The following is a 10,115-nucleotide window of genomic DNA, read 5'->3' on the forward strand; positions in this document are numbered from 1 at the left end:
CTCTTCCTTTCCTTGTCCTCTAATTTTCCTGCACATTTCAAGCAGCCATTATGCAAAAGACTTGATTGTGTATGGTGTTGGTAGACATTGACTCTGTGCTCCAAACCACGTTGCTCTAGTCCACGACCATAGAAGAATTACATATTCCGTTGTCTCTATTCCTTCCCTGTAAATTCGACAGATAGGAGTATTAGTTATTTTTTTAAATAAGTTGTTTTATATTGGTATTATATCATGTGCCACTTTCCATAAAAATATTCTTATCTTCGACAGAACATTCATTCCGCATATTTCTTTCCAAAGATTTGTCATATCTGTGCTTGTTGAAGGTCCCGCTCCCTCGCTGACCTGTTTTTCCTTCTTTGCCACATGATATCTTGTCTTAACTGCGTAACCCCCATCCCATTTGAAAGGCCATATTAGTCTGTCCTCGATCCTCAGTAGACTTATGGGTGTTTGCAGAATTTTGTTGCCTATGTTCTTTGGGAATAATTCTATTATTCTTCCTTGTTTCCATCCTTCTCCCTTGTTGATGAGCTCGTTTACTCTATCCACTGAGTGATTTCTGTTCAAAAGGATTTTACCCATGCCCATAATACAGTTGTCTTCCCATATCTTTACTTTTGAGCCCTTTTCAATACTCCATCTCCCATTCCTTCTCAAGAAGTCCCTGTCTTGGATAAGACTTTTCCATGCTCATGATCCCCCACTCCCGATGCCAGCTTCCCAAAAATCACTATCCTCAAAATATATTGCTTTTAGAATTTTTACCCATATTGCATTTGGATTTTCAATCACACTCCATGCTTGCTTGGCTAGATAGGCTAAATTCTGACACTGTAAGTCCCTAAAATTAACCTGCCATACCACTTGCTTTTGCAGACCTTGCTCCAGCTTTTCCAGTGCATCCCCTTCTCTCTCTCAGAGTTTGCCCACCAAAATCTTGCAACTTTTGATCCTATTCTTTGGCAAAAGTTTTTGAGCAGCAGGACAATGCTCATAGCATAGCTGGGTATGGCTTGAATAACTGCTTTAATCAAAGTCTCCTTCCCCGCCTGGTTGAGTAGTTGCTCTTTCCACCCTTCAATTTTGTTGTCTATCCTTTCTTCTAGCCATGCCAACGCTTTGTTCTTTGATCTTCCCCAATGTGCTGGTAACCCAAGGTATTTCCTAGGATTTCCCAGGTTTGCATGCCCATAATCTCTTCTATATTGACCCTTGTCTGAATCAGTACATGCTATCCAAACACAATGCCCAATTTCTCTAAATTTATCTTTTGTCCGGATGCATCCGTGTATCTGTTCAAAATTAAGATGCTTTGATAAAGTTCCTCTTCTTTGGCTTCTGCAAAAAAAATGCAATCGTCAGCAAACAGAAGGTGGGTGATAACTGGTGCTGTTAGAGCAAGTTTAATGCCTGAAATACATCATTCCCTTTGTGTTTCCTCCATAAGTGCTGTGAAAACCTCTACTACCATAATGAAAAGGTATGGTGATAAAGGATCACCTTGCCTTAGACTTCTTTGAGGTTTTATCCTCTTAGACAGCCTACCATTTATTTTAAATTTATAACTTGCGCTTTTGACACACTCCATTACTAACTGTATCCAGCTCTGCTCAAAACCAAAAGAATGTAAAACATTTTCCAAAAAGTCTCACTCTAACCTATCATAAGCCTTGTTCGTGTCCAATTTTACAACTAAGTTTTGGGAGCCAAACTTGCCTTTTTTGTTTAAATTGTGGAAGGCCTCTTGAATAATAACAATGTTGTCTTGTATGAGTCTTCCTCTCTACTGATGATATCCTAGTGCTTTTGAAAGAATAAATCGTTAAGACCATATGGGCCAGGCACTTTCAGGCTTCCCATACTGAAGGCTGCATCCCTTATCTCCTTATCTGACACTTCCTTTAGAAGCTCCCTGTTTATTTCAATTGTGACCTTTTTCGGGATAATTTGGGTGCATTCCTCTAATTTGCTCCTTGTGGTCGTGGAAAATAGATCAGTGAAGTGTCTCTTCACTAATTCCATGATGTCCTTGCTCCTTGTAATTCAATTTCCCTCTGCTCCTTCAATCTTTCGATCTTATTCAAGTCTATTCTTTGAATTGTCGTTGCATGGAAGAAGGAGGTATTTTTGTCCCCAAACTTTAGCCATTTTAATTTTGCTCTCTGGCCCCAATACTTTTCTTCTTTTTTCCATAGATGTGATATTTCAACCTTCAGATCCTTGATCCTTTCCTGCTGCCATTCTAAAAACTCCTGATTCTGTAGTTTTGTGATTTCTTCCTTAAGTTGGTTGATTTTCTTATCAGCTCTAGTGAAAGTTCTTTTGCTCTATTACTTCAAATCCTTCTTACAACTCTTGAATTTCCTTGTAGTTTTTTCCATTTATTCCTTTTATTTTCATTCTTTTCCCATCCTTACTTGATGATCTTCTCACAATCTTTGTGATCTTCCCAATATGCTTCATACTTGAAGTGTCGTTCGAATTTCTCTTTCAGTTCCAGCCTTAAAACCAGAGGGCAATGATCAGATCCCATCGCCGGGAGGGCTGTGAGGGTTGCATTCTGATATAATCTTCTCCACTCCCAGTTGACAAGGACCCTGTCTAGCCTTTCTCTTGTAACGAAGCTATTCCTAGGATTGCTAAACCATGTGAATTTTCCTCCTTTAAGATCAATGTCCATCAATCTGTTGATGTTCACAAAATTCCAATTCTTCCACCTACTCTCTTGGCTTTGGTTGTAAGCCCACTTTTTTTTTCATGATTCAAAATATCATTAAAATCTCCAATTAACAACTGTGGTTAATTTTGATTCTGACTTTGAGCTACTAAATCCCTCAATTGCTTCCTTTTTTGCCTAAAGTTGGGGTTTCCATACACAAAACAACAATCCCATTTATTTCCTTTCCTATCTGTAATATAAGTTTTAATAACATTATGACACCAAGAATAAATATCAAGATTCATATTTTTATTACATAAAAGACGTAGACCATCGAACAAGCCCCGTCGTTCTACACAAAAGAATTTATCAAAACGGAGTTCTCTCTTTAACTTTCTGATTCTGCATTTCTTAGCTCTTGTTTTCATAAGGAAAATTATGGCCGGCTTGGTCTTTTTGCAAAGATCTTTTAATTCGAAAACTGTCGCGGTTGCCGCCACACCTCGACAGTTCCAACTTACTATACTTATGGCTAGGGTTGGGGCATGTATAGGCCCGCCTCCTCAGTCTCTGTACTGCTGAGAACAATTTGCATTTTTCCTACAACTATGTCTCTCTCTGTTACCTCTTCCTTCCTAGTCCTTTTGGTGTTAGTGCTGTCTTGAAACAATTCTTCTTCTTCTTCTTCTCCTGCAGCTTTAATCATCAGAGTTCCTGTTCAGCCCTCTTCGTCTTGATATTCAACTTGCTTATGATCTCCATTGTGAGCCTCTTCTCCCACTCAGCATGCAGAGCTTGTGTCTCCTTTTTCCTACTTTTATCTTCGTCCTCTTCCTCGGCTAGCTCCACAAAATATGTGCCTCTTCTAGCTGCTCTTTGTATAATTAAATTCTTCTCTTTTTCCATGTCATCTTTCTTGTATGACCCAAGATTTTTGAAAAGTCATATTTTGAATCAATCGCAAGTTATATATTTATTTATAGTTTTAATTTCAGAAATTATTTTTAGTAAAAAAATTAAAGGCAATTAATTGGATTTAAAATAATTTAAGGTTTTTATCCAAACTTTATACTTATGGATTATTTTCCTATTCATGGTTAAAGTTCTAGAAATTTGAGAAATAATGAGGTTTGGCTATTTAAATTAGAATTTTGTCTAATTTTATAATTATTGAATTATTTTCTATATTTAAATTATAAAATTGGTAGTTATAAAATAATAAGAATTTTATAGGATTTGATTTTAGATAATTTAATTTATATCATTTAATACTTTAAGTTAAAGATAAAGAAAATTAATTATATTACCATATGAATTTTCAATTAGAATAATTTATTGAGAATGAATTAGTATTTTTATACCACAAATAATATTTTAAAATAATTTTAGAAATTTAATTCGATTTCAAAATTTATACTCCAAGCCCCAGTTTTATTAAAATTACTCTACTATAATTAAATCCAAAATCTTAATTTTATACACAAACCCTAATCCTAATCCCAATTAAATTACAATTTTTTCCTTACTCCTAATGAAACCCTAGCCGCCATTAGCTCTCACCAACACCTACAGCAGCTGAAACCCCCCCTTTGTCCAACAAAATACACACACCCATCAGGAAAAGAAAAAAAAAAGGAAGAGAGGAGAGGTATCTGCAAAAAAAGGGGAGAGAAGAGTGAGGGCGGCACCGGCGGGCGTCACTACTGCCGCACCGTCAGGTTGCACAGAGAAGAGAGAGAGGGAGAGCTGAGGAAGGAGAAGAGAGGGAGACAGCGCCGGTGGGCATCACTGCCATCGTCGTCGTCGCTGTGCCGTCAGGAAGGAGATCCAAGAGAAAGGAAGAGAGCGCCAGGGGAGGAGCTACTGCCACCGACCTGGAGCTCGCTGCACGCGCCCCGCCGCGTCGTCGTCAGGCCTGCCGTTGTCGCTGAAGATTTGCCGTCGCCGATGCCTGGTAACCATCACCGAGCTGCATGTTGTCATCGCCGTTGAGGGAGTCGCCGCCGCTACTCGCCGCTTTGAGCTGCACCGTCGCAATTGTGATCACCAGAAACGGTGTTGTGGCCGTCAGAACTGCTTGGAGATCGCCACTGCTTCTTCTGTCTCTGTTCAGACTCCACCACTGCCACTGCCACCAGAAACCACCACTGAGGCCTAAGTTAGTTTGGTAAGCTCTAATCTTGCCTCGAATATTCTTTTCTGCTAAGTTGCTTCTACCGTGAGTTGTTACTGAGGTTGTTCGCATCAGATTATATAGTCACCGCTGCTGCAGAACCATCAGAGCTTGCGGCTGTTATTAGAGCTGTCGTCCGGCCAATTTAGAAGCTGCTACTGTGTCGTTCTATTCTGTTTATCATGGTAAGATTTTTCGGTTCCGTTCTTGTTTATCGGAATACTCTATTATCAATTATGTTCTAATATCGCTCAATATCCATCCCGCGTTAATTCTAAATTATGTCAGATATGTGGTTGTTGTCGTGATCCCTACGGTTGCTTGGGAATTTCTGCGGTTGCTGCCGATTAACATGAGAATAAGGATTTAATGGGTTTAGTTATGCAACTTACGACTAATCGAGGTAGGTTTTTCTTAAAATCTATTTTACATTACAGAGTTGTGATAAGTAGATATTAATGCAAAAAGTCTGTGATATATTTGTCTTATGGATGTGATGGTTTGTTGGATTGGATTATTGGGTGCTTGATTGCATGAGTGGTGTATGGTTGTTAGTAAAAACCGGTTTGATATGTTATTTACTTGATTATTATAAAAGGTGGAATTTTCTTGGTTTTAGAGTTTACTTAATAATATAAACGAATTGATTTTGGAAATAATTTGAGATATAAAAATAAATTGATTTTGGGAGCGATTTGATTTTGAGTTGACCTGGTTTTATAAAAGATTTAATATTTGAGCCGATTTGATTTTAAAAAGAGTTTTATTGTTGGAATTGGTTTGATTTGAAAATAAATTGATATTGGAACTGGTTCAACTCTGGAAAATGTTTGAGATTTGGAACTGGTTGAGAAAAGGTTTGAGAAACGTTTGGATGGGACCTGAAAAGGGTGGCAGTATCCGAGTTTTAGAGGATATGCTGTCGAAATTTTATAAAATTGGAAGTTTTATGTGAAGTAATTAATTAAAAAGATTTGTTCTTCAACATTATATGTTTTAAGATTAATTTATTTATCAGAGATAGAATTATGTTTTGAATTGGGATTTGTTAATGGATGGAATGGAAAGAAGGATAATGAAGATTTTCTTTGAAATATGGTTTTGAAATGAGATTTGGATTGATGAATGATTATGATGTTGAGAATGTTGAGAATATTGAGATATGAACTTTGACTTATTCACATGGTTTATGAATTTGAATTATCTGAGATATGAGGTTCCCTGGATAAAGTACCATGGCTTGCCACCACGTGTACGAGGCTAAAAACTTGATACTCTGTTGACCCTACGACGTAAGTGTGACCGGACACTATATAAATTCCCGGGAATGTTACCCCCATTGAGCAATATTGATTATTTGAGAAAAAAAACTATGCATAGACTCTTGGGGATGCACGTCGGGGGACAGTCTAAGGACAATTCAGACTTGTCGGGTTGGCTGGATAACTGACAGATGAGCCTCATCAGCTATAGGACAGGCATGCATCATATGCATTTGTATGCTTTGCTTGGGTTTGAGCTTGTTTTGGTTTGCCTAATTGATAAACTGTTCTTAACTGCTACTTGAACTATTTGCTGTAACTGCTACCTAAACTTGTGCTTTCCATGTCTGTCTTGCCTGTGTTTGTCCTGGCGTGCTACATTTGAGAATGAACTTTGGTGCTGAATTAATGATTGTGTTATTTGATTGCATGGTTGGTTTCTGATTGAGATTTTCTTATAAGAAAGAAAAAGGTTTCGGATTTCTGAAAGATTAAACATTGTTTCTTTGAAAAGGTTTTGAACAATTACCTACTGGTTTTAAAAAGATTCATAAGGCAATGATAATCACTGAGCTTGAAAACAGTTTTCTTATTAAATATCTTCTTATGACAATTTTGAAACTGCCTGGTGAGACCGTGTGGTTAGGTTCTCACCCCCTACAGCTTTACCTTTTCAGGAACCAGATGAAGAAGCATTAAGAAGAGTTATACTGCATTTGGTTTATATGTTGTTGTATTAATTAGATTATTTTCTTCCCTCGTCCTTGTTTTTATAAATTTTGTAAGAGAGATAGGAGTTGTATGTTTTATATATATTATATTATAAGATATTATGTAAGAAGTCTTGTATATGAATCTACGTCTGCTTGTTTTTTTTAGGATAAAGTATTTATTTTCGGATGTCAAAGCAATCAGCGATACGGTGTTGAGTCACAGGCTCCTATTTTAATATTAAGTATATGAAGTAGTCGTAATACTTCTTGTTATCAGAGTGGCGCAGCCAAAAGGGTGACATTCTGGTAGTGAGGGTGTTACATTTCTCTTCCTCCATTCCTCTGAGCGCCCAAATATCCCTGCTGTCCTCATTAGATTTTAAAGCCTTGCCTTTGTTTTGTTGTTCCGTTCCTCCTGCTGTATTTGTTATGTTTTTAGCACCAAAACTGGCCTTCAGAATCTCCCTTATTATTTTTGGGCCCAATTCATCCTCCGTTCTACATCCCTCTTCTTTCCTACCCTTTTTTTGTGTCTTGCTGGTCCACTTCCATTAGACTTGTATGGTCCAAATTGCTTGGGCTTCCTACTTTTTGGTTAATACTTTTCTGTTCTCCCTGTTGTTTCCCGGTCCAGTACCCAGCTTCTATTCCCTCTTTTATTGGGCCTGGCCCATTAGTATTCATTCCTCTTCTGGCCCTGATCTCATTTAAGTCTGTCATAATTTTTTCTAGTATCTTCTTGGCTCTTCTATTGTAATTCCCTTGATTTTCTGTCATCCTCAACTGATTAAGAGGGATTTCTTCTACCTGCTCTACAGCTCTGAGATCCATTTGCCCTAATTGCTCCTGATTTTCTGATGCTACTATATTTCCTTTTTTCTTCCTTCACTCTTCTAGATTTTTACCTACTCCACTGGCTGCAGATTCCTGTAGTTCCTCCACTCTCTCATAGTTGTTGTCCTGGATGTCACGCGCCTCCGTCTCTTCATCCCCTTTTTGTAATTTGCTCTGCTTCTGTCTTCTTCCCTTTCCCCTATTTAGAAATTTGGCTTAGTCTACCCTTAGCCCATAGATATATCTGGGTACGTCTGGATTCCACGCTGCCATGGCCATCTCTTTATTGCATTCTTTTTTACTGTGCCCTATTACCCCACAGTTCATGCAGTAACAATCTTGAAGGTGCTCATATTTAAAGTGAACCCAGATATTGGGGAGGTTTTCCCTTGCCATATAGAAACCTGTGGATAAAGGCTTGAGAATATCCACGGCCACCCTTACCCTTAGAAAAGTTCTCATGAGTACATGGTTCTTCATCGGATCTTCCACATCAATAACAATCCCCATCATGTCTCTAATGATTCTGCCTGTTTCACTGTTCATGTTCTCCAAGGGTAGCCCATGTATCTGAACCCAAAACTCCATATATTGGTGGATGACCTCCGATATTGATTCATGTTGTGACCATAGTTGGAAATTTAAGAGATGACCTTTTATACTCCATAGCCCCCTTTCAATGTCTGCAGACCTCTCCACATATCCTTAAAGCTTATCAGGACTTTGTTGCTTCCCACTTTAGAAATGAAAACTCCTTCTGGGTTTCCCCGAATTCCCATAATGGCATTTTTGCTGTTTCTAAATAGGACTTCTTTGCTTGATATGATTTGTCCTACTAAATTGATGTTGTCCACTTTATGTTCCTTTTGGCTGTTTGGTTTGATAGTGATTATTTTTTCTTCTATCGGCTCCCCTCCAAAGTTTGGCATGTTTTGTGACATCTTGTGTATCTTCTTTTGGTGCAGTGCCACTGGTGGATATATGTGGTTGTTGGTTTATTGGCTAGGGTGGTAAAATAGTTTGAAAGGAAAAGTGAAGGTGAGATCAAAGGTGTTGGGTTGTGAGATGGAGGTGACAGAAGGTTAAGATTTGTATGGTGTTTATTGTAAGTGTTTATGTTTTGGTTGAATTTGAAGCATCTCCCAAATTGGAGTAACCCTGTAGTGGTACGCTCCTGTAGAGAGGAAAGGTGCTCCCCTGTAGAGAGGAAAGGTGCTCTCTTGTAGAGAGAAGTGTCTTAAGGACAAAATAGGTATTATTTTTTTTTTGTCTTTGGCCCAATGCCAAACCAATCAGGAGACCAGGTCAGGTCAGAAGCCAACACGACCCTACGCTACTGGTGGAGCACCCGCGCCCCCTGTTTATGTCTCTCGCTCTTCAACACTTGGTTTCTGTCAGCTGCGCAGCCATAACCATCGTCGATCCCAAAGGCTGCGCTGGCACCGTTTCTCGCCGCGCTGCCTCAGACCGTCAGTTGTGCCTTGGCCTAGTCCTTCTCGCTTGCTACAACAGCCAATTTTCACCGTCGCCGTCTGATGCGTTTGTCCGCGGGTGAAGCCCTTTTCCGTCGCATGTCTGCCATGATTATTCGTCGCCAACGAAGCTCCAGTAATTGGCTCCGCTGCCGCGCCAAATTTCTCCTTCCCTAGTTGATTGTCATGCCCATGTGTGTTAGCATTATTCACGAAGATGTTTCTCCTTTCCAGCGAAGTCGCATCAGCATCATTGACAACTGAGAAAGGGTTTAGAGTCCCGGAATTTGACATCAGGTCTCTCCGCCACATTGAATCCCCGAAATTCAGATTTCCTTGCCTCTGAATTCTTGACTGCAATGTGTTTTGAGTCCTGCCCATTGAATGGCTTCGATTGGAGCATCCGTTCTGGATTGAAGCTTCCCTCGTCAATTGTTCTGCTATTTCTCGTGGGGGCTTTCGTCTCCAGTTTTCCTCCAATTGGTCTGCCAGTAAACATTTTGCCACTCTATCTGCGACTTTATTTCCCTCTCTAGGGAACCATGTGAAGTCACAATTGGACAGACTCTCAGCCAGAAGAAAAATATCTCAAAGAATCGATTCCACCTCTCCTGTATAAGTTTTTGATTTCACTGCTTGCACAAAAGGTAAATTATCCGATTCTATTAAAATTTGCTCCATATTAAGATTTGTAGCTAGAATTAGTGCCCTTCTCATTGCTTCTGCTTCTGCTGCCAGGTTGAAATGAGCTCTGATTCTCATTGATTCTCCTGCTAACAATATTCTGGAATTATCTTGAATCACAACTGCAGTTGCTCCTTCTGCCATCGATCTACTATACACAGGTATTCTTGTTGATGACGAGCTTTGTGGGAAGGAACTATGCCCTTTATATGGGCTTAATATGAGTGTGGACTTTTCTCAATTGACCAAAAAGAGATAAACAAAAAGGTCTATCACCAAGAGTATTGTTCTATGATGCACGGACAATGACAC

The 10,115-nt window shown here is 39.1% G+C and overlaps 1 long non-coding RNA gene across 1 annotated transcript; it reads left to right on the forward strand.

The window, feature by feature from the left end:
• The first annotated feature begins 4,208 nt into the window (after positions 1-4,208).
• On the forward strand, positions 4,209-7,620 carry LOC110273277 (uncharacterized). The gene is made up of 4 exons (XR_002364705.2): positions 4,209-4,832; positions 4,914-5,023; positions 5,127-5,241; positions 6,778-7,620. It is a non-coding gene; the product is annotated as an uncharacterized LOC110273277 (long non-coding RNA).
• Positions 7,621-10,115: the final 2,495 nt, after the last annotated feature.

This window comes from Arachis duranensis, chromosome 6 (assembly GCF_000817695.3).
Source record: "Arachis duranensis cultivar V14167 chromosome 6, aradu.V14167.gnm2.J7QH, whole genome shotgun sequence".
In the NCBI taxonomy this organism is placed as follows: domain Eukaryota; kingdom Viridiplantae; phylum Streptophyta; class Magnoliopsida; order Fabales; family Fabaceae; genus Arachis; species Arachis duranensis.